This window comes from Manihot esculenta, chromosome 2 (genome assembly GCF_001659605.2).
Source record: "Manihot esculenta cultivar AM560-2 chromosome 2, M.esculenta_v8, whole genome shotgun sequence".
Classification (NCBI taxonomy): domain Eukaryota; kingdom Viridiplantae; phylum Streptophyta; class Magnoliopsida; order Malpighiales; family Euphorbiaceae; genus Manihot; species Manihot esculenta.
The window spans coordinates 34918677-34944958 of record NC_035162.2 but is presented as its reverse complement, the minus strand read 5'-3'; the positions used below and the strand labels follow the sequence as shown (position 1 = coordinate 34944958).

General features: G+C 33.5%; 1 protein-coding gene across 1 annotated transcript in view; it reads left to right on the top strand.

Annotated features, from left to right (window-relative positions):
- Nucleotides 1-4640: 4640 nt before the first annotated feature.
- The window catches only part of LOC110609280 (protein argonaute 1), a 37910-nt gene continuing 16268 nt past the window's right edge, over nucleotides 4641-26282 (top strand). The window contains exon 1 of the mRNA XM_043952030.1: nucleotides 4641-4730. The gene's annotated coding sequence lies outside the window, so the exon portion shown is untranslated. The remainder of the gene's footprint in view (nucleotides 4731-26282) is intronic.

The following is a 26282-nucleotide window of genomic DNA, read 5'->3' as shown; positions in this document are numbered from 1 at the left end:
GGTGAGTGGCAATGGTGGTGGCGGCGGCGGTGAGTGGCAATGGTGGTGGCAGCTCCAGCAATGGCGACACAGTCGCAGCAGCAGCAACAACGACAACGAGTCGACAGCAACGCGCGACAGCCACGGGAACGGAGGCGGTAGCAACAGTGGCAAGAAGAAGGATACGGCGCTGAGGAGAAGAGAGGAGAGGAAAAGGGTGGCTAAAATCAAAAGAAAGGATGAAAGAGAAGATTAGGGTTTTTTTTACATATTGTTTGCATTTTTTTACGGATTAGCGACAAAATAAATTCCGTCGCTAATATTTTAAAAATCCATCGCTAATCCATCGCAAATATACATATAAAGTATTCGTCGCTAATTCCATTGCTATTTTTTTCCCGACAGAAGTAATTTCCATCGCTAATAGTCTGATTTTTGTGGTGATAGCTTGAGTTGATTTTCTTTATCTATTTATTATTCATTTCTTGAAATTAATACTTTTTAAGTATTTACGAGATACTTGAATGATTTTATTCTAAAATTAATAGTAGTAGAGGATGTTTTAGAACTGAATTGAAAATTGAATATCACATGAATATTGATTGGATTGGAAATGAAAATTTGACTTATAGTGTTTTATATAAAATAATCATAGTGTTTGAGAAATTAATTAAAGTATTATCAGATTATTGGTGGATATGTAATAATTTTTAGTTAATTAATTTAGTCTTACTTAAGAGATATCCATTACCTTAAGATTATTTACTCTAAATTTGATAATTAAAATTATATTATTAATCAAATAAATTAATTAAATAAGGTTCAAGTGAAATGAAGGTACTCTAATATTTAATATTAATTGTTTCACAAATTCTACTTGTTTAATTTTATTTTTTTATTTTTTTATTTTAATTTTATGATCATTATTATTAATAGTCCAAATAATAATCAGATTTATAAATATTTTAATATTTAAATTTTCGATTTTAGTAGATACAATATTCTACTCACTCTTTATTATTTAAATAATTTCATATTCTTATAAATATAGTCCACTATCACCAACAATGATGTTTTTATAAATTTTTTAGTCTTTTTCCCTTCAAAATACATTTTACGCCTAATCCAGGAATTGGAATTAATGACAGTTTTATAATAGAAAATTGATAATGTAAGACTATATTTATTTCATATAAAATACTTTTTTAGGAAAATATTTTTCTTATTTTCTTGTGTTTGAAACACTCAAAAAATTTAATTAATAAAAAATATTTTCTAAAAAATAAGTCATTTTCCATATCTTGACATCTTTATTAAGATTTTCATATATATATTTATTAATAGATTTTATTTTTTAAATTAAGATTAAATAATGAAAAATAAATTATATTGTTGGAAAATATTTTTCAGGGAAAGCATTTTGCATAGAAAATATTTTTCAGGAAAAATATTTTACAAATGCAAGTTAATTTTCACATATAAATGGAGTGTAAGACTAATTTTAATCTAATTATATACTAACTAGAAAATTCAGAATAAAAAAAAATAATAAGGTAGGAATTTTATCCTTTGACCGTGACAAAAAAAATTCTCTTAAAATTTTATTTATTTACAGAAAATAACTTATATCTTGTAAAATATTTTTCATATAAAATATATTTTATGTGGAAAATATTTTTAATGAAAAAAATTTATCAAAGTATTTTTTATGAAAAAAATTTAACAATAAAATAATTTATTTTTTATTGTTTAATTTTAATTTAAAAAACAAAATATATTAACACATTTATATATGCAATGCTACATAATAATAATTTAAAATAAATTATGAACAGTCCCAAAATATATTAAATATTATAAAATAATTTAAAATGTCTTTTGTATGAAAACATTTAACGAATAAAATTAACATAGATAAATACTAGCAAACTTTTTGATTTTTTAAAATCGAATGACCAATTAATAAGTTCTTTCTAATATAAAAAGTAAATAATAATTTTTTTTTAAAATATAATTAAGCTATACAAAAATTAGTTATAAATTAAATGAAACTCAATTAAATAAACAGATAATGACAATTTTAAATGGGTCAATATATAACAAATTAATTTATTAATTCACTTAAATAAATAGATTATTGCATATCTAATCAAATTAAACGAGTCAATCTAATTAAACCTATAATTTAATGTGTGATAAATAAATTTGCCAATTTATACTTATTTAATTTTATGTTGGGTATAAAATTGCTAGCTCTACTAATATTTTGAAGGTATAATATATCATAAAAAAAGGAAATTTACTTTTTTTGTTATCGATACAGCATAATTAAAAGATTTATCTCTTTATTTTTATAATTTAATATTTTAGTTTTAGAAGTTTAATTATGTCAAAATATAAAGTCTCTTCGTAAAAATACTTTTTAGTGAAAAGACAGCTGACCAAACTATTCTTTTTAGAACTCAACTCTTTAGTTCTTAAAATTTAATTCCATAAAATAAGAGGTATCTCTCTTAAATAATCAAACAAACAACATCAAAGTAACAAAATCCATTCATACATCAAAGTAATAAACGGAACATCTGAAACTCCATCTCCACAAATAAAAAAATTTCAATGGATTCAGGATTCAAATACAACAAATCTAATAAAAATCAAAATAGATAAAATCAAAATTATCAAAAATTAAAATTGCCACGGCTCACTGTTGCCTATGCTTGCATCTCCCGTTAATCGTTGTTATTTACTACTCGCATCTCATCTCACTATTGCATGCGGCTTGGTCACTTGCTATTGCATGCTATTGCTCATCATCTCACGATGTTAGTCATCGGTCGTTGCTCGATGCTAGTCATCAATTGTTGCTCGATGCTAATTGTCGATGGCTGCTCACTGCTTGCCATGGTCCTTTGCTCCTCCATCTCTATTAAGTAGGCTTGAATAATGAATAGAATTTAGGAATTTGAAGAGGATGGAGATGATTTAGGGATGTAAAGAGGAATGAAGAGGATTTGGAAATTTGAAGGCGTAGAAGTAATTTTTATCATTGGTAAGGGTATTTTTGAAAATACATTTTAGTTTTTTTTCCTTAACCAATCTTAAACCATTGACTTAACAGAATTATTGGAAAGATACAATTATGATCAATTAAACTATAGAAACAAAAATGTTGGGTTCTAAAAATAGAAAAAATCTGCACTCACAGACTTAACCTGGTGGTAAGTGCATCCGAGTAAATCTGAGAGATCTTAGGTTCTAATCCTCCAATTCCCATTTCAATAAAAAATAGAAAAAATCTATTAATTATGTTATACCTTATAGATGAAAATTTAATTTTTACTAAAGAAAAAAAATTCTAAGGTGATTATCTACATTAAGGTTACACAATATATTGTAGGGTACACCCAAAAATAAAACTAGTCTATTCCAAATGCAATTTATATTAGTAATATCCAAACACTTTCCGAATCCGATTAAAAATTAATTTAAACTTTCTGAATCCATTACAAACTCAATTATTACCACCTGAATAAAATTCGAATTCATTTAGCTTTATATATTTTTAATTAATAATTTATATAAAAAATCTTTTTCATCAATAATTTTCATTTAAAAAATTTAATATTTTTTAAAAAATATTTAAATTTAAATTTTTAAATAAAAAAAATTATAAATATTATTGTAAAATATATTTTTATATTAAATTAATTATTTATATAAACGGATTCGAATACTGAGTATTTATAAATAAAATCTAAATCCGATTATAGCAACGGGTATTATTTTTCAAATCAAAATCCGTCTCAAACCCAATTATAAATATTCAAGTTCACTCTATTAAAATTCAGTCGGATCGGATACCCGTAAATACCGAATCATTGCCATCCCTAATGAGTATCTACATTAAAGGAACACCTCTAATTTATATTGTATATCACTTATACAGCATATAATCTATTTATAATTCAGCACAAACATAAGAAACAAACATCCTAAAAATTAAAATTCCAAGAGATAACAGATAAGCTAGAGAAAAAAGAGAACCTTTTTAACCAAAGTTAAAAGACCAAAATGTGCTCAAAATGTCTAATTGAAATTGCACTATTCATTTACAAGAAAATATCTCACCAATTTTAATTATATATATATATATATATTATGTATTTTTCATTTAAATCTTAGTTATTAAGTTATGATGTGTTTTAAATATGTATTATTAAAAAAAGAAAAATATTTTAAATGATAAAAGTTGATAACTTCCTCAATCAATTATTCAAATATAAAAATTGATTTAATTCATAACTTAATAACTAAGATTTAAATGGTTGGAGTATTTTTATTAATTCACATTATATAGTGTGAGAGAAGCTAATATGGTATCTAATATTTGATAGATTTTTTCATTTAATATTTAATTAAATAATTTATTTTATATAAAAAAAATTAAATGAATTATTATAAAATTATGTAAGGTTTTATGTCTTGATTTTTTGTAATTTAAAAAAATTGATTTTTATTCCATAATGTAGTGGGAATTGGGACGGACTCGTCATTTTGAAACACCTACCACTCTTTTATAAGCAGAGTGCGAATTTGATATCGCTGAAAAATTTTCATTTCTTTTATTTCACTGCCAACAACTTCTCTATAGGGGCTTAGGTCTCTATCAGAGTGGCTTTTTTACACTTCCATTTTCCTAAGCTTTTTTGCTCTAAGGTTACCGGAGAAGTTTCTCCCACAACGGTTTTCAGGTGGGTAAAGGTGGTTTTTCGTAATGGTACTTGTTATTTCTCTTACTGTTGTCTATTCATTGCATGATTTTGGGTTATGGAATATGGATCTACTTCGTATTTTTTTCCTTGTTGATTTTGTTTTTAGCAATTGTTGGGCTTCTTTTCCTCAGATCTATCTGATTTTTAAGGAAGTGTTTACTGTTAGTTAATGGGTTTATTTATTATACTCTTTATTAATGGGAACTACGTTTGTTTTCAGTTTAGATCCTTTGTTCTCCTGGCGATTTCGAAAACTAGCTAATTTATAAATATTTATAAATTATAAAAGCTATAAAAAATTAAAATTTATTTTATTTCATATTTTTTTTATATTAAAATATTTTATAAATAAAAAAAGATATCTATATAATACGAGAATATATTTATTCATCTTTAATATTATTTTTTGACATTATCATTTATATATATATTAATTTATTTTTATTATATTACTGTTTTTAAATATTTAGATGTATTTTTTTATTTAATTTTTTATATTTTTTTCATTGATAAATATGATTAATAAAATAAATTATATATAACATTGGCAAATATATTGGATTTTGAGAATTGGGAAGTAAAACATGAGACCTCTAATTTTTTAAATTTACTTAAATGTACATACTATCAAATTAAGTCTATGAATATTATATTAATACATTAATATATATTTTTAGCATTAATTAAATTATATAAATCAATAAAATAAAATAGCAAATATAATAAATATAATATTATATTATAAATAATTTAAGTTAATTAATATTAATATTAATATAATTTTTATAATTAAATTTTATAAATTTAATATAAAGTTAATTAAATTAATAAAATATAATATAATAATTAATTAAATAAAAATTAATTAATATTAATATAATTTTTATAATTATAATTTATAAATTTAATATATAATTAATTAAATTAATAAAATATAATAATTAATTAAATAAAAATTTATTAATTAATATTAATATAATTATATTTATATAAATTTAATATATAATTAATTAAATAAAATTAATTAAATAAAAATTAAATTTATATTTCTCAAATTGATTGTGCGGCAGCCGCATTACACATTACCGCACTTCAAAAGTGCGGTAATGTATTTAATTTTTTTTATAGTGCGGTAAGCTCTACCGCACTTTTGAAGCGCGGTAGAGTTTAAATTTACCTTGATTTGGGAAATAGTTTTTGAATTTACCTTGATTTGGGAAATAGTTTTTGTCGGACCAGGATTTGAGAAAATTTTTTTTTTTTTAACTTAAAAAAGCAAAAAGCCCAAAACTTCAGCCCCAGGGCAAGGAACTTGACCTTCTTATTGTAATTCTCCCCGATAATAATGGTTCCCTTTATGGTAAGGAGTTGACACAGTAGATTCAGTGTTGATTTCATTCATCTAATCTTCTGTAGATAAACGACATCTGCTGGTCATCACAATTCCTATGTGTTACTTGCTGCAGGTGATTTGAAACGGATATGTGAGACAGATCTTGGCCTTGTTTCTCAGTGTTGTTTAACAAAGCATGTATTCAGAATGAGTAAGCAGTATTTGGCCAATGTGGCTTTGAAGATAAATGTGAAGGTTGGAGGAAGAAATACTGTACTTGTTGATGCAATATCAAGGCGCATTCCTTTAGTCAGCGACCGGCCCACTTATTTTTGGTGCTGATGTTACCCATCCTCATCCTGGGGAAGACTCAAGCCCATCTATTGCAGCTGTATTCTATCTTTCTCCACTCTTCTGAATGCCTCTTATCTTGTATTCACTGAATTTGATCTTGCCTTTTGCAATTTGAACTGACAAAAGGTTTTTGAAATTGAAATGCAGGTTGTGGCTTCTTAGGATTGGCCTGAGATTACAAAGTATGCTGGTTTGGTTTGTGCTCAAGCCCATCGACAAGAGCTTATCCAAGATCTGTTCAAAGAATGGCAGGATCCTGTAAGAGGGAAAGCCACTGGTGGAATGATCAAGTGCCTCTATTGGTCGCAAGTGCTCTAGGGCCTGTGCATATGCTGCTTCCTACGGTCTCGAGGGATTTTATAGTTTAGTTTGTTTTACTTGCTTTGCCTATGCTTTTTGCAATAGTGATTTTGTTTTTACTTTGGTTGATACCATATATGACGATTTGTTTGCCGAAATAACTTATATTAAAAAATGTTTTCCATGAAAAATATTTTTCAATAAAATAACTTATTTTTCATTATTTAAATTTAATTTAAAAAATAAAATATATTAACAAAATTTTATAAAGAGGTGTTAATTAGATTCTCAAAATGTAGAAATGGACTTCCTATTTTAAAAGGAGGAAGTCATTTTCCTTAAAATGACTTGATCTTTTCTTTGATGAAAGAAAATATTTTCAATTGATTAATTTTTCTGAAATCCCCAAACACAAAAAATTATGAAAAATGTTTTTCTGAAAAATATTTTCCAGGAAACAAATGGAGTCTAAATTAAATAAATATGATAAGCTGATCCATGATGAAGTATCTATATTGATCTGCTTTTTATATAAATTTTCTCCCACCATCATAACATTCAGAGTTAATTAACCATTAGAAATTAAACTTAACCCAATAAATCGACAATTCTCTGAATACGCATACCACAGATCTAAACTCGAAATAAGCATAGACCCAAACTCCAATTAAGCAACTTTAACGGAGAACAGATTTAAAACCACAAGTACCTACATCAAAATTATACAAACCAACGAACGAAAAAAGCAACTGAAATTAAGACCACTCCTGCAGTCAATAAAATCATGTCGTCCCCTTGACTCTTTCGAAAAGTGAACTTTTATTAATTTAGTAAATATCTTCAATATTTCAAGGAAATGGAACGGAAAAAATCACAATTTAAATAAAATAAATTAAGTTAAAAAAATATGAAACTACATAAAAAAAATCATTGATGTATAGAAAATTCTCTGTAAATTGAGTTGCAATAAAAAAAATACTATAAAAATGTAATTTTTTATTTAACCAAGTGATATGGTAAAATTTTACATATATATTTATATATTTTTAGAACTATATCCACGTATTTTGATGGATTTTCTTTAATTTTATTAGATTTTTATGTTTAATTTTAAAATTTTTAATTTTAGTCAATTAATTAATGTTTTTACAATATACTTCGTGTTTTGCTCTCTTTCATGCATTTTGTTCTATGTTATTGGCAGAATGACTAATCCTCTAATCCTCTAGATTTTCTCCTATGGCAACTTATTAGGAGTCAAGTGTTATAAATATATTAGGATTAAAAGGACTTTTTTGCTTATTTTTTAATATCAATACACTGCAAAAATCATAAAAAATTCAAGAAAAAAAGATTTAGAATATCTAGAAAAATAAATACACGCATCTAAAGTTTTTTCTTTCTTTTTATATTCTTTTGAATTATTGTTCATAATTATTTTAAGATGATTTCAAATAATTTCTCAACATAATTTATTCGTGAATTCTTTCACTTGAGCAACTAAATTCCTTTACTACGGATTTGATGTAACTTAAATTATTATTTCTCTTTAATTTATTCAAATTGAATTTCTTTATCCATTTATTATTAATTTCTTAAAATTAATACTTTTGAGTAACTACGGGATATTTAGAATGATTTTATTCTAGAATTAATACTAGCAGATAACATTTTAGAACTAAATTGTAAATTGAATATCATATTGGATTGGAAATGAAGATTTGACTTAAAGTGTCTTATACAAAATAATCATAGGGTTTGAGAAATTAATTAAAGTATTATCATATTATTAAAAGATAGATAATAATCTTTAGTTAATCAATTTGGTTTTGCTTGAGAGATGATTAATTACCTTAGAATTATTTACTCTAGATATAGTAATTAAAATTATATTATTAGTCAAATGTACCAGTGAAATGAAGATACCATAATATTTAATATTAATTATTTCACAAATTCTACTTGTTTAATTTTAATTCTTTATTTTATTTTAATTTTAGGATCATTATTATTAGTCTAAATAATAATCAAATTTACAAATATTTTAATACTTAAATTTTTTATTTTAGTGGATACAATATTCTACCCACTCTTTATTACTTAAATGATTTCATATTTTTGTGGATATAGTACATTATCACAAATAATGATGTTTTTATAATTTTTTTAGTCTCTTCCCCTCCAAAAGATATTTTGCTCCAATTGGTGACAGTTTTACGATAGAAAATTGATAATTTAAGACTGTATTTCACACAAAATACTTTTTAGAAAAATATTTCAAATATTTTCTGTGTTTGTAGTATTTAAAAAATTTAGTTAATAGAAAATATTTTTTAAAAAATAAATCATTTTCCACACCTTGACATCCTTATTAAAATTTTCATATATAAATTTGTGAATAAATTTTATTTTTCAAATTAAAATTAAGTGATGAAAAATAAGTTATATTGTTAGAAAATATTTTTCACGGAAAACATTTTGTATAAAAAATATTTTTTATGAAAAATATTTTACAAATGTAAGTTATTTTCCATAAATAAATGGAGTCTAAGACTAACTTTAATCTAACTATATACTAACTAAAAAACTTAGAATAAATAAAAATAATAAAAAAAGTAATAAGGTAGGAATTTTATCCTTTTATCGTGGCCAAAAAAATAAATTTCTCTTAAGATTTCGTTTATTTTCAGAAAATAACTTATACTTTGTAAAATATTTTTCATATAAAATGTGTTTTACGTGAAAGATATTGTTTATGAAAAAATTTTTCAAATATTTTTTTATGAAAAAAATTATCAATAAAATAATTTATTTTTTATTGTTTAATTTTAGTTTAAAAAATAAAATGTATTAACACATTTATATACATATGCTATATAATAATCGTTTAAAATAAATTATAAACTGTCACACAAGACAGATTCACATAGTAAGAGTGGGTAACGTAGTTCTACCAAAGAAAAATGAGAACCGAATACCTTAATACTTAATTTATTATCAAGACTCGTACTCTTCTAAATAAAATAAGTCTCGATACAAAATTACTGTTATCAAGACAGTCTAGCGTATTTTTATTACGCTTGTGATCGCGGGATACCAATGTATTAATTGGCGGTACCTTTAATCAAGTAGTTGGCCAATCATTATCGAATTATCATAAAATATTATATTTATCTTTACTTTAAAAAATTGACACTTACCACCACCCCACACTCTCTTTCATACATGTCTAACCAATCATAATATCAGGTTTATTTTTTGGTTACATTAATACATAAGTTCTAATAAAATTTTCAAAATGTAAAAAATAATTTTTTTAAATAAAAGAAAAATATTTTTTAAAATAACTTAATTTTTATTTTTTTTCAATGCCCTAAATATTTAAATATATAAAAAAAATATTTTTTATAAAATATTTTCAGTAAAATAAATGAAACCTAAATATTATTTAATTTTAAGTTTACTTTATCTTTTATATTTTAAATTTTAATAATAATTTAAAAAATAAAAAATATGGATAATTCTCATCTAATAACTGTGAGGAATAATTATATCTAAAAAATTATTTGTTTAATATTTTTAGTTAAAAAAAATTGTGACTTAAAGGGCACATTAGCCAATAACTTTCAATACTTAAAAAATTAAGATTAATTCAGCTAAAAAAAAATTTTATTAAATCCATTTAGAAACATAAAAATGTTAGATTTAGTTCAATTAAGTAATTAAAATTTTCGACCCAAAAGAAAAAAAAAATTTATAACAAAATTAAGTACTTAATTTTTAAAATTAGATATCTAAAATTAAAATTAAAAAATTCTTGTCATTCTATGGCATTATTAATGTTTTATTAAGATTCACACCATTTTATTTTATTTTTCTCATATTACTTGCTTTTATAGATTATGTAATTTAAAAAATAAAATCCCTTCACTTTAACCAATATCTTTTGTTATTTTTCCTTCAAATCACTTAAAGAAATTCATGAGTTTTGTTTTGTTTTTAAAATTTTATTATTTTTCCTTCAAATCCCTTAATTTGCTTTTATAAATTATGTAAGTCAAAAAATAAAAAATAAGTGTCTATAATCAGATATCTCTAATCAAGTAGCCAGTCACATAATTATTAGATTATCAAAAAATATAGTATTTATCTTTACTTTTTTATAGTATAAAAAGAGAAGAATCACAAACGTAAAATTATATTTTTTTAAAATAAAATAAAAAGTAAGAAAATAAAACTATTTTATTTTATTTTTTTCGGTGTTTGCCTTTATAAATTATGCAATTCAAAAATAAAAAATAAGTATCTATAATAAAATATCTTTAATCAAGTAATCTGTAACGACTCGAAAATCCGGACCGCTACTGGCGCTAGGATCCAGATCGGTTTAAGGTCGCAGGGACCCATAGCAAGCCTAACCTGTCACCTGTATACCTGTTAAATCCCATACATGATCATACATACTCAAAAACTTGTAAACTTTTTCTCTTTCCATTAACCAAGCTCAACCTGTACATACTCATCACATAAACATAAACCACACACTGGAGCCCTAATCAAATGCTCCAATGGGGTATCATAACATGCATACATTAAGCTTGGTCTATCATAAACATCATAAGACACAATATAGATCATGTATCAAAAGGGATAACATTCACATAGGGTCAAGCACAATTTCTAATCCTCGATACATCATTACATAACCCAACTTTAAAACTTTACATTTACAATCCATCATGTCCACATTCTAACTATTACAAACACTCATGACTTTACTCTTCTCGACTCCCTGGTCTAGCCCGTACCTGCAAACCTAGGGGATAAGGGAAATGGGATGAGCTACTAGAGCCCAGTGAGCATAATAGTAAAAACATTTAAAACATATGCAATCATGTAATGCATCACATCACAGACAAATCACATCAAGGGTGAACCTGTCACCAAATAGTCCCAGCATCATATCCGTGCCAGGCCGTAGAATGGGGTCCTAGTCTTCCTGTCATATCATACATTACTTACCATTGCCCCAGGGCCTCATCTGGGCACCTGGTCTTCGCGTTCCATACCGTGCCAGGCCGTAGAATGGGTCCTGGTCTTTACTCAGGGACTAATTGGATCATTCAGCATTCACCCACATCCACAACAAAGGATGCAATGCAACATATTCGTGGATACTAATGCAACAACCTATTATATCACATGACATTCGTGATGCATGATTCATGCTAAAACTTGCATTAATTTAAAACATAAGGTTTATTCTACTCACCTCTGGCTGAAGCTCTAAAGACTCTGAAGCAGCTATCTCACTGCTGGGGTCCTCGGTTCCTCGGGTCCGAACCTACACAGGTGGACTCAAATGAGGGACCAAACATACATGAACATGACCCTAAAGCACTCCCCAAAAACCCCCTAAAGCACCTCAAAACCATCATAAAAAACATGCAAAGGAAGGCTGAACAGGGCACTTTCGGCGGCAGGTTCGGCGGCCGAAAGTCCCTCCAGAGCCGAAAGTCATGCAGGTTCGGCGGCACCTTCGGCGGCCGAAAGTGCCCTCCAGAGATGAAAGTCCATTTTCGGGGGCAGGGTTCGGCAGCCAAAAGGCTTGCCTCACAGGCAGGTTCGGCGGCCGAAAGTCCCTTCGGCTGCCGAACCTGGTTTCTTCCAAATGGTAGAAACTCGGCTCAAACATGCATAAACGCCTCCCAAACCTTCAATCATGCATTCAACACTCCCACAACATGCATACATTCATACATAAGCTCCTAGGGGCTTCAAACTATCCTAAACCCCAACTACAACACATCAAATATACATAAACAACCCACATTGTCCACATATCCACATAAACCCCATCAAAGCTCAACTAACCTAAACATGCATTTCTACCCCATAAAACTTCTTAAAACTTGTTTAAAACATAAAATGAGCTCAAGATCGGCTCTTACCTCTTGAAGATCGAGAGGGGAGGCGACCTAAACTTGGAGAACGGAGAGAGAGAGCTCCTGAGTCTTCCAAGCTTCAAACTTGCTCTTTTGCTCAAAAATCTTCAAAACAAAGTGAAAACTCATGAAAATCATAAAAGATTTGAAGGAAGAAACTCAAAATCAGCGAGGGATGGCGGAGAGCTCACCTTGGCTGAAAATGGGGAGAAAAGCTTGCTCGTTTCGGCTAAGGGACCCCTTTATAGGTGGCTGGCCAGGCCACATTCGGGGGCGGAACTTGCCTCCGCATTCTTACCATGTTCGGTGGCCGAACATAGGGTTCGGCGGCCGAACCTGGACTTCCCTCACTTATGCCTTCGGGGCCTAAGGCACTCCCGAAGTGCATGCATGTTTGGCGGCCGAACTTGAGGTTCGGCGGCCGAACCTGGGTTTTCCTCCAAAGTTGATTTCATGCAAAAACTCATTTTCTTTCTTGCTTAAAACCATAAAATACATTAAAACATTTTAGGAAAATATGATCTTACCCTTCTAGAGGTTTTCGACATCCGAGATTCCACCGGACGGTAGGAATTCCGATACCGGAGTCTAGCCGGGTATTACATTCTCCCCCCCTTAAGAACATTCGTCCCCGAATGTTCCTCAACTAGCACATGCAAGGCACAAACAACATATTATACATAAAACACACATAAAACTAACCTTAGAAGAGGTGAGGGTATTGCTGGAGTATGGACTCCCATGTCTCCCAGGTGCATTCTTCCATATTGTGGTGGTTCCAAAGGACTTTCACCATCGGGATTTCCTTGTTCCTTAGCTTTATGATATGAGTGTCAAGAATCCGTACTGGCTGTTCGATATAAGTGAGATCTTCTAGGATCTCCACATCTGGCTCACTAAGAACCTTGCCCGGATCTGACACGAACTTCCTCAACATGGAAACATGGAAAACCGGATGGATTCTTTCCATTGAAGCAGGTAAATCCAGCTTGTACGACACATTCCCAATCTTCTGCAAGATTTCAAAGGGTCCGATGTATCGTGGGGCTAGCTTACCTTTCTTCCCAAAACGAACCACTCCTTTCATAGGAGACACTCTGAGCAATACCAGATCTCCCTCCTGAAACTCTACCTATCTTCTGCGGATATCTGCATAGCTTTTCTGTCTGCTCACAGCAGTTCTGATCCTTTCTCTGATCATGGGCACCACCCTGCTGATGATCTCTACCAGCTTAGGCCCTGCTAAAGCCCTCTCTCCTACTTCTTCCCAGCAAACGGGTGATCTGCACTTCCTCCCATATAAAGCTTCATAAGGAGCCATCCCTATGCTAGCATGATAGCTGTTATTGTAGGCAAACTCCACCAAGGGTAGATGCTGCCTCCAAGAACCGCCAAAATCTAGCCACACATTCTGAGCATATCCTCTATCGTCTGGATGGTCCTCTCTGACTGTCCATCAGTCTGGAGATGGAAGGCAGTACTGAAATCCAACCTGGTACCCATAGCACTCTGCAGACTCCGTCAAAACCTGGAGATGAACTGGGGCCCTCTATCCGACACTATCGAAACAGGAACCCCGTGCAGCCTGACCACTTCATCCACATAGACCTGCGCTAACTTATCCACAGAGTAGTTGCTCCTAACAGGGATGAAGTGAGCAGATTTGGTGAGTCTATCCACAATCACCCATATAGAGTCTAATCTGTTGGATGTTGCTGGTAACCCCACCACAAAGTCCATGGCGATATTCTCCCATTTCCACTCTGGAATCGGCAGTGGATTAAGCATTCCAGCCGGCTTCTGATGTTCCAGCTTCACCCTCTGATATACTTCGCAGGCTGACACAAACTGTGCCACTTCCCTCTTCATAGCTGGCCACCAATACACTCTCTTTAGATTCTGATACATCTTGGTGGCTCCAGGGTGAACGTTGTACCTGGCATTATGAGCTTCCCTCATAATGTCCCCCTTCAGACCTACATCATCTGGTACACATAATCGATTCCCATAGCGGAGGATCCCTTTATCATCAAATCTGAACTCTTCATTCTTGCCTGACTGAACAGTCCTGGCAATCTTCACTAACTCTGGGTCCTCGTGCTGTTTCTGAGCCACCTGCTCCAGAAACACAGGTGTCACTCTCATCTGGGCTATTAAAGCACCTGTACCAGACAACTCCAACTGTAGACCTTCATTAATGAGCTTATGGAGCTCTTTCACCACCGGTCTCCTCTCTGCAGTGATGTGGGATAAATTGCCAAATGATTTCCAGCTTAAGGCATCAGCTACAACATTAGCCTTGCCCGGATGGTACTGGATCTTGCAATCATAGTCACTCAACAGCTCTACCCACCGTCTCTGCCTCAAGTTTAACTCTCTCTGACTCAAAATGTGCTGCAGGCTCTTATGATATGTGAAGATCTCACATTTTACCCCATAGAGGTAATGCCTCCACATCTTGAGTGCAAAGATAACTGCTGCCATCTCAAGATCGTGTGTAGGGTAATTCAACTCATGCCTCTTCAGCTGCCTGGAAGTATAAGCAATCACCCTTCCGTTCTGCATTAACACACAACCCAAACCCACTCTGGATGCATCACAGAACACTGTGAAGTCCTCATTGCTGATTGGCAGAGCTAACTCTGGTGCTGAGGTCAACCTCTTCTTAAGCTCTTCGAAACTCTCTTCGCACTGGTCTGTCCATACAAACTTCTGATTCTTTCTAGTCAGTGTGGTCATAGGAGCTGCTATCTTTGAGAAGTCCTGCACGAACCTCCTGTAGTAACCTGCCAGACCTAAGAAACTCTTGATCTCTGTCACTGTAGTGGGTCTAGGCCAGTTAGCCACAGCTTCTACCTTCTTGGGGTCTACTTCAATCCCATTTTCTGATACAACATGCCCCAAGAATGATATGCTCCTCAACCAGAACTCACATTTGGAGAACTTGGCATATAAGCCGTGTTCCCTCAAAGTCTGCAAAACTGTCCTCAGATGATGGGCATGCTCCTCTGCATTTCTGGAATACACTAGGATATCATCTATGAAGACAATAACAAAGCGATCTAGGTACTGTCTGAAAACCCTGTTCATGAGATCCATGAATGCTGCAGGGGCATTGGTTAACTCGAACGGCATCACAAGGAACTCAAAATGCCCATATCTGGTCCTGAAGGCCGTCTTCGGCACATCTTCCTCTCTTATCCTCAGCTGGTGATACCCGGACCTCAGATCTATTTTGGAGAAACAACCCGCTCCTGCTAGCTAATCGAATAGATCATCGATCCTAGGCAATGGATACTTGTTTTTAGTGGTGACTTTGTTCAACTGCCTGTAGTCGATACAAAGTCTGAGGGATCCATCCTTCTTTCTCACAAAAAGCACTAGAGCACCCCAATGTGAGGTACTCGGTCGGATGAAACCCTTGTCTACCAGCTCTTGCAACTGTTCCTTCAACTCTTTCAACTCAGCTGGTGCCATCCTGTAGGGAGGGATAGAGATCGGTCTGGTTCCAGGCATCAATTCTATCTCGAACTCTATCTCCCTAGCAGGTGGTAATCTTGGCAGCTCGTCTGGGAAGACATCTAAAAACTCTCTAACCACTGGCACTGAGGCGGGCTCTCTAACCTGACTGTTAAGCTCTCTCACATGAGCCAAATGCCCCTGACATCCCCTCCTAAGCAACCTACGAGCCTGAAGAGCTGAGATCAGACCTCTAGGTGTACCCCTCCTGTCTCCCCTGAAGACAACCTCTGACCCATCCTGACCTCTGAACCTGACTACCTTGTCTCTGCAGTCCAAGGTAGCACCATGGGTAGATAGCCAATCCATCCCTAGAATGACGTCAAAATCTGTCAACTCTAGAACCACAAGGTCGGCTGAAAGGCATCTCCCCTCAACAAAAACTGGACTACACTGGCAGACTGACTCTGCCACTGATGGATCACACTTGGGTCCACTGACCCAAAGAGGACACTCTAACCCAGAGACCATCAATCCCAACCTCTCAACGGCTCTTGGAGCAATAAAAGAATGAGATGCACCAGGGTCCATCAAGGCATAAACATCTGAACAACCAATGACGAGATTACCTACCACCACGGTGTTAGATGCATCTGCCTCCTACTGTGTCATCGTGAAGATCTGTGCTGGTGCTGATGGACCTTCACCTCTGAAACCCGCTGAAGAAGAGGCTGCCCCTCTTCCTCTACCTTTGCCACTGGCCTGAGTCGCGACTGGAGCTACTGGCTGAGCTACACTGCCAGAAGCGGTCTGCTGGGACTGTGCCATAGGAACTACTCTTGGACACTCCCGAGCCATGTACCCCTCTTGCCCACATCTGAAACATACATTCGTCCTAGCCCGACAGATCCCTTTGTGTGGCTTACCACACCTCATACATACTGCATTATCTGCACCAGAACTTGAGCCACTCCCTAATCTCAAACCTGACTTGATCTTGTTCCAGAACTTGTTCTTCTTAAACTTGGCTTTACCCCATCTCTTACTGCCTGAAGCTGCTGCACTCAGGGTAGAGGGATCTAACCTTCCCCCACCCGGGGTTTTAGAACTAGAAGATTGCGCCATCGACTGCTTAACTGTCCCCTGAATGATGGCACTGGCCTCCATTTTTCGGGCCATATCCACTATGGCATGGAAGCTCTCCCTATCTGCTGACTAAATCAAGGAGGAATACCTGGAATGAAGTTTCATGATATACCTCCTTGACTTCTTTCTGGTCTGTGTCAATATTTTGCCCTGCAAACGGCAACAGCTCCAAGAATCTATCTGTGTACTCATCTATACTCATCTCATCTGTTTGCCTCAACTGTTCAAATTCTATCATCTTCAACTCCCTTGAGCTATCAGGAAAAGCCCATCCTGCGAACTTATTTGCAAACTCTTCCCAGGTCATGCTGTCCACCCTCGGGTTCACATAATTTTTAAACCACTCACGGGCCTTCTTGTACTTCAGTGTGAACCCAGCCATCTGAATGGCTCTACTGTCATCAGCTCCTATCTCATCTGTAATCATCTTGACCCTTCCAAGGTACTCAAACGGGTCATCGCCTTTATCATACTGAGGAGCACTAAGCTTCATATAATCGGTCATCTTGACCTTGCTCCCTCTGGATGAGCTAGGTTTAGGCACTTGGGTCTCTGGAATTGTGGGTTCAGCTGGTGGTGGAGGAGGTGCAGCATTCCCTGAGGTAGGGTTTGCTGGATTTGGATAGTATGGAGGGGGTGGATACATAGGGTACTGGGAGTATGGTGGATAGAAAGGTGGGTATGGCATGTGTGTGGGATATGGGTTGAAGCTAGGGTAATCCAATGTACCTCCCATCGAATACCCGGGATTTTGTGAGAAGGGTGGGTAGTGGGGTGGTTGGACAAACCCCGAGGCCTGAGTGCCTCCCTGTGACTCTCCCATACCCTCTTCTGACATGCTCACACCAAGGCTGCCATCCCTCCTCTGATCCACATCCATATCATCTCCCATATCTTCTGACATACCTCCCTGAACTGTTCCCCTCACAGATCTGCTTCTACCCAAATCCAAAGACCTCTTAGGGTCTCTTACTACTCTTTCTCTGCTGGACCTGCTTGACATTGCCCTAGGCAATGCAGGAGGACAGGCATCCGTGCCCTCGTCCTGAGGTGGTACTCCAGTCAATCGTGTAGATCGACGAGTTCCTCTCATCCTGTTTTCTGAAAAACAGCACATAAACACACAACATCAGCATCATATGGTTCATGTGGAAACACATGAACCCGCATCACATACATAGCATTCATAACATATCATTAATGCACATGCAAGTTTTGGAAACTTGGAGACCAAAGAGCGGATTTCTCCCATCTCCGAGTTGGATCGTCTCTCCTCTCGTTCTTCAAGAGGTAAGAGTAGATCCATAGTTCCTTTAATGTTTTGAGCAAGTTTTATGAAGTTTCTTGGGGTAGAAATGCATGTGTAGGTTTATGATGGGTTTTTGGTTAAATGTGTGTTTATGAGCAATGTGGGTTGCTTGATGTGTTGTAGTTGGGGTTTAGGATAGTTTGAAGCCCCTAGGAGCTTGTATGCTTGAGAATGCATGTTGTAGAATAGGAAAATGCATGATTGAAAGGTTTGGGAGGCAATATGCACAGAGGAGCCGAGTTTCTGCCATTTGGGAGAAACCAAGTTCGGCCGCCGAAGGCTCTTTCGGCCGCCGAACCTGCCAATGAGGCAAGCCTTTCGGCTGCCGAAGCCTGCCCTCGAAAAGAGACTTTCGTCTCTGTTGGGCACTTTCGGCCGCCGAAAGTGCCGCCGAACCTGCATGACTTTCGGCTCTGGAGGGACTTTCGGCCGCCGAATCTGCCGCCGAAAGTGCCCTGTTCAGCCTTCCTTTGCATGTTTCCCATGATTGTTTTGAGGTGTTTTAGGGGGTTTTTAGGGAGTGTTTTAAAGTCATGTTTATGTGTGTTTGGTCCCTCATTTGAGTCCACCTTTGTAAGTTCGGACCCGAGGAAACGAGGACCCCAGCAATGAGATAGCTGCTTTAGTGTCTGGTCAGAGCTTCAGCTAGAGGTGAGTAGAATAAACTCTTAAGTTTTAAATTAAAGAAATATAAATTTTGAGCATATTCATGCATCACGAATGCCATGTGATATTATAGGTTGACTGCATTAGAATTCACGAATATGTTGCATTGCATATTTTGATGTTGATGTGGATGGATGTTGGATGACCCATTGGTCCTCAGTATGATGAGACATGATATGACATGATATGGAAGACCAGGTGTGGCTTGCACTACGCCCCTGGCACTATGTAAGTGAAAGTCCGGGTGTGGCCTGCACTATGCCCCGGCACAGTTGGACATGTATGCTATGATATATGTAAGGGAAAGACCAGGTGTGGCCTGCACTACGCCCCTGGCACAGTTGGACCATGTAGAGGACCTTTGGTGACAAGTCCATCCTTGATGTGATTTATTTGTGATGTGATGCATTACATGATAGCATGTGTTTTAAATGTTTTATTATTCTGCTCACTGGGCTCTTGTAGCTCACCCCATTCCCTTAACCCCCAGGTTTGCAGGTACAGGGTAGACCAGGAGGTCAGCAGGAGTAGAGTTTTGTTTATGTAATAGATAGCTGTGGACATGAATACGATGTAATGTAAAAGTATAGTTTTGTACTGTTATGTAATGGTGCTTATGGAAGTTTAGAGTTGTGCTTGACCATAGTATGTTGTTTATCCCTTTATGAGTACATGATCTGTTTATTGATGCTTATGTAAACCAAACTTAATATATTTTATGTTATGTTACCCCATTGGAGTATTTGATGAGGACTCCAATGAGGGGTTGATGCCTATGTTATGAATAGTGCATGCACAGGTTGAGTTTGGTGAATAAAAAGAAAAGTTTAAATTTTTTTAAGTATGTTGTTGATCATGTATGGGATTAAACAGGTTTACAGGATGTATGTCAGGCTTGCTATGCCGTTCTGGATCCTAGCGCCGGTAGCGGTCCGGTTTCCGGGCTGTTACAATCATACAAGACAGGACTCCACATCCTATCCTAGTGGACATGATTTTTCCTATTGTGCTTGACCTTCTATAACATCTATGAGCCCGACACACTATAGGTCCGACCATATGAACCTAAGGCTCTGATTCCACTCTGTAACGACCCGGAAATCCGGACCGCTACCGGCGCTAGGATCCAGATCGACTTAAGATCACCGGGACCCGTAGCAAGCCTAACTTGTCACCTGTATACCTGTTAAATCCCATACATGATCATACATACTCAAAAACCTGTAAACTTTTTCTCTTTCCATTAACCAAGCTCAACCTGTACATACTCATCACACAAACATAAACCACACACTGGAGCCCTCATCAAATGCTCCAATGGGGTATCATAACATGCATACATTAAGCTTGGTCTATCATAAATATCATAAGACACAATATAGATCATGTATCAAAAGGGATAACATTCACATAGGGTCAAGCACAATTTCTAATCCTCGATACATCATTAGATAACCCAACTTTAAAACTTTACATTTACAATCCATCATGTCCACATTCTAACTATTACAAACACTCATGACTTTACTCTTCTCGACTCCCTGGTCTAGCCCGTACCTGCAAACCTAGGGGATAAGGGAAATGGGATGAGCTACTAGAGTCCAGTGAGCAGAATAGTAAAAACATTTAAAACATATGCAATCATGTAATGCATCACATCACAGACAAATCACATCAAGGGTGAACCTGTCACCAAATAGTCCCAGCATCATATCCGTGTCAGGCCGTAGAATGGGGTCCTGGTCTTCCTGTCATATCATACATTACTTACCATTGCCTCAGGGCCTCATCTGGGCACCTGGTCTTCGCGTTCCATACCGTGTCAGGCCGTAGAATGGGGTCCTGGTCTTTCATACCGTGCCAGGCCATAGAATGGGGTCCTGGTCTTTCCTCAGGGACTAATTGGATCATTCAGCATTCACCCACATCCACAACAAAGGATGCAATGCAACATATTCGTGGATACTAATGCAACAACCTATTATATCACATGGCATTCGTGATGCATGATTCATGCTAAAACTTGCATTAATTTAAAACATAAGGTTTATTCTACTCACCTCTGGCTGAAGCTCTAAAGACTCTGAAGCAGCTATCTCACTGCTGGGGTCCTCGGTTCCTCGGGTCCGAACCTACACAGGTGGACTCAAATGAGGGACCAAACATACATGAACATGACCCTAAAACACTCCCCAAAAACCCCCTAAAGCACCTCAAAACCATCATAGAAAACATGCAAAGGAAGGCTGAACAGGGCACTTTCGGCGGCAGGTTCGGCGGCCGAAAGTCATGCAGGTTCGGCGGCACCTTCGGCGGTCAAAAGTGCCCTCCAGAGATGAAAGTCCATTTTCGGGGGCAGGGTTCGGCAGCCAAAAGGCTTGCCTCACAGGCAGGTTCGGCGGCCGAAAGTCCCTTCGGCTGCCGAACCTGGTTTCTTCCAAATGGCAGAAACTCGGCTCAAACATGCATAAACGCCTCCCAAACCTTCAATCATGCATTCAACACTCCCACAACATGCATACATTCATACATAAGCTCCTAGGGGCTTCAAACTATCCTAAACCCCAACTACAACACATCAAACATACATAAACAACCCTCATTGTCCACATATCCACATAAACCCCATCAAAGCTCAACTAACCTAAACATGCATTTCTACCCCGTAAAACTTCTTAAAACTTGTTTAAAACATAAAATGAGCTCAAGATCGGCTCTTACCTCTTGAAGATCGAGAGGGGAGGCGACCTAAACTTGGAGAACAGAGAGAGAGAGCTCCTGAGTCTTCCAAGCTTCAAACTTGCTCTTTTGCTCAAAAATCTTCAAAACAAAGTGAAAACTCATGAAAATCATAAAAGATTTGAAGGAAGAAACTCAAAATCGGCGAGGGATGGCGAAGAGCTCACCTTAGCCGAAAATGGGGAGAAAAGCTCGCCCGTTTCTGCTAAGGGACCCCTTTATAGGTGGCTGGCCAGGCCACATTCGGGGGCCGAACTTGCCTCCGCATCCTTACCATGTTCGGCGGCCGAACATAGGGTTCGGCGGCCGAACCTGGACTTCCCTCACTTATGCCTTCGGGGGCCTAAGGCACTCCCGAAGTGCATGCATGTTCGGCGGCCGAACCTGGGTTTTCCTCCAAAGTTGATTTCATGCAAAAACTCATTTTCTTTCTTGCTTAAAACCATAAAATACATTAAAACATTTTAGGAAAACATGATCTTACCCTTCTAGAGGTTTCCGACATCCGAGATTCCACCGGACGGTAGGAATTCCGATACCGGAGTCTAGCCGGGTATTACATAATCAGTCACATCATCATTGAATTATCAAGAAAATACTATATTTATCTTTATTTTTTTATATTATAAAAAGAGAAGGATCACAAATATAAAATGGTAAAAAAACTAAAGATTAAAAATTACAGATGGTCATTCTAAATTAGTTAGAAAATAAATTTCTCAACTAATTCTCATATTTTAACCCTAATTTAAGTCTCCCAGACTTATTTAAATAAGGATAATTAAAGAAAAAATTTATAAACTAACTAAAAAATTCAATAGAGTGCGAACCTATCAAAAATTAAAGATATGGGTAAATTAATCGTAAAAAATTATTAAAATTAAGAAACAATCACAAAAAAAAATTTAATGAAAGGTAGAACAACTAACATAATAAATTAATGTACGAGAAAAATATAATTGAAAAAAGTTATTTATTTTTAAAAAAATTTAATATATTGCAAAAAATTAATATGTGGATAAATAATTGCATAGGTTATTAAAAACAGCAAACAAGCAAGAAATTTTTTTTATTTTTAATGAATGTACAGATAAGACACTAAATTAAAATGCAGCAAAAAGAAATAAATTTTCATGCGTAAAATTATATAGAAAATTGAAAAAAAAAAAGACTATTGTTATTAAAAACTAGATGGGCACTAAATTTTTAAAAATTTGTACAGTTTACCTATACAAATGTACTTAAAATAAAGAAAAAATAATTTAAAATTTATGCTTACAAATATTTCTATAAAAAAGAGCAACTCAAAATAAGTATTCTATAATATATAAATAAATTATAGAAAACCAACAAGAAATTATAAAAATTTATTAAACATCACATAGTAATAATTTTTTAGTGATTCAAAAGGTTATTACTTATGAAAATAAACCAATAAATCAGTGTAAAACTATTATGAAGGTCAAATCTAAGATTTATATATGATTTATGTATGTGTAAAAAAAATGATAAAAAAATTTAAAATAATCACCCATTTCAAAAAGCGAACTTTTATTGATTCGGTGAATCTCTTCGATCCCTAAGGAAATGGAACGGCAAGAATCACAATTTAAACAAAATAAATTTTATGAAAATAAATAAATTAAGCTAAAAAAACATGAAACTATATGAAAATCGGTGATGTATAGACAATTCTTTGTAAATTGAGTTGGAATAAAAAAAATACTATAAATTTTCTATTTACCCAAGTGATATGGTAAAATTTTAGACACATATTTATATATTTTTAGAATTACATCGACTTATTTTAATTGATTCTTTTTAATTTTATTAAATTTTTATGTTTAATTTTAAAATTTTTAATTTTAGTCTATTAATTAATATTTCTATAATATACATCGTGTTTTGCTTTTTCCTGCATTTCGTTTCATATTTTCGATAGTATGACGAATGCTCTAGATTTTTCTCTATGACCTTCTATAATATACTAAATGACTTGTTTTTGCTTATTTTTGAATACGGATACACCTATAAATCACCAGAAACTCAAGAAAAGATACATAAAAAAATTAATATACTTTTAATTTTTTTAATACTAATAATAATAAAATAAAAATAATTAAAAATTAAAATAAAAGATATATTTAGTTAATTTAAACCTTTCAAATTTTACTACTTTCAAATAATTTTAATAGAATATTTAAAATTCTAATAATATTGAAATAAAAAAAATTAGTAACAGTAAACGTTCGTAAATAATTCTATTTTGTTATACTAAAATAAAATTATAAATAAAATAATTAACAATAAAATTAGATATATTGAAAAATTAGTCATTTTTCGAATTATAAATGACTAAGTATATTTTTATTAAAAAATCAATAATTTTAAGTAAAACAAAAATATAAAATTATTAATTTTGAAATTTTTATAGTATTAGGATAAAGTTTCTCTTATGATTAATATTATAATTGCACTATAATAGTTCTTTTATATATATATATATATATATATATATATATATATATATATGTGTGTGTGGGGTAAGCATTTGGTCGATTCGATTTAAAATTAAATCGAATTAAATAAATTAAAAATTAAAATTTTAATATTTATGAAAATCAAATCGAATCGATTTTGATTAGAAATCAAATTGAATTGAACTGAATCGGTCTGATTCGATTAGATTCAGTTTGAATTTTTAATAAATTTTTTATTTTTTTACACTTTATTTTTAATATTATAAAATTTAATTGAAATATTTTAACCTTAATATGATCTACTCTCTCTATATTATTGAAAATAATATATTATTATCACTAATCGGTTCGATTTAATTTTTAAAATTTTTTTATTAAAATCGAATCGAACTGAAATAATCAAAATTTTTAAAATTAAAAATAAATCGAACTAAAATAAATAAAAAAATTAAACCAAATTTTAAATTAATTCAATTTGATCAATTTTTTTAATTTGAATCAAATGCTGTTTACGTCTGGACAAATGAAACCCTGAACACGACCATAGTCTTGCATAGCACAATTCCTCACTCAATCATACCAACGGCCGATGATGATGCATTCGCCGACAATAGGCCAACAATAGTACCCGAGATATTGTATTTTGTCGCCTAAGCCAATGTTACCAAATATGGACGACTAGGCAAAAGGAAGAAAGATCATCCTACAATTTTAAAACTCTATGCATCCTCGATTTTCGAGTTTGAGTAGTCCTCACCAGCCATATGAAAGCCTCAAATCTGGCCTAACCACCTCATCTCAACACTCTTCAGACATTCCCTAAAAAAGTAGGGGCTCAATTATGATTGTGTTGAAAAGATCTTCGAGCCGAGGTGATGCCCTTTTTAGTGTAGCACTTCTAAACTGCATATGGTCTTTTGCAAGAACAAAATAAGAGGTCAGAGAGACTTGGCAGAAACCAATGCAATTACCACTGATGAAGAAGAAATTAGTCAATGCAAACGAACCGACTAGTTTTGAAAAAGGAAAAGTCATGGGCCTAAGACTTCTCAATTTGGCCTTTTATTTGATAAAGCTTTTATAGAGCTTAGGACCACTGAAGTTTCAAACGCCAATTCTTTCTAGGGCCACAACCCATGGAAAAAGTTGAAGATGAATGGGCGGGCTGCAAAGAACTTCTGAAACCCAAAGGACCTTCTCTTTCAATAATTTCTCATGGATTGAGGCTCGAACAACTTCTTTTTTGGGACTTGTTGATTTTTCCAGCTACCAAAAATTTTTGAGGAGTCCAAAGAGTCAGAACCAACTGCGACCATGCATCAACCAAGTAACTCATAAGGCTCCAAAGCCCTAAGTAAACCTTTTATACAGCTTTAATCCAAAACAAGTAACTCCCTATGTATTTCATACATCATAAAAAATACATTTATTACAACTTCTGTAACACACTCTATTTGGTATATCAATGAATTATTTTAGATATATCATAAATAATGAAAAAACCCATAATCAATGCAGATATCAGATTCTTCCTCCCTCTAGCAGTTACTGCTCTCTATTTTATACGCGTGATAAAATCTAACGCGCTAAACTTACACCTAATAATGCTCATTTATTCTTAAATAAAGACTCAATAACATAATAAATCATATTCACAAGTAATTATTTATAAAATGAAGAATAATCAGTTATAATAAAAAATAATAATAAAAGTAATAATAATAAGATCTATAAGAGTTTACACATCAGGTACATTCTCATAAAACAAATTAGATATAAAGTTAAACCGAAAATCTCTTT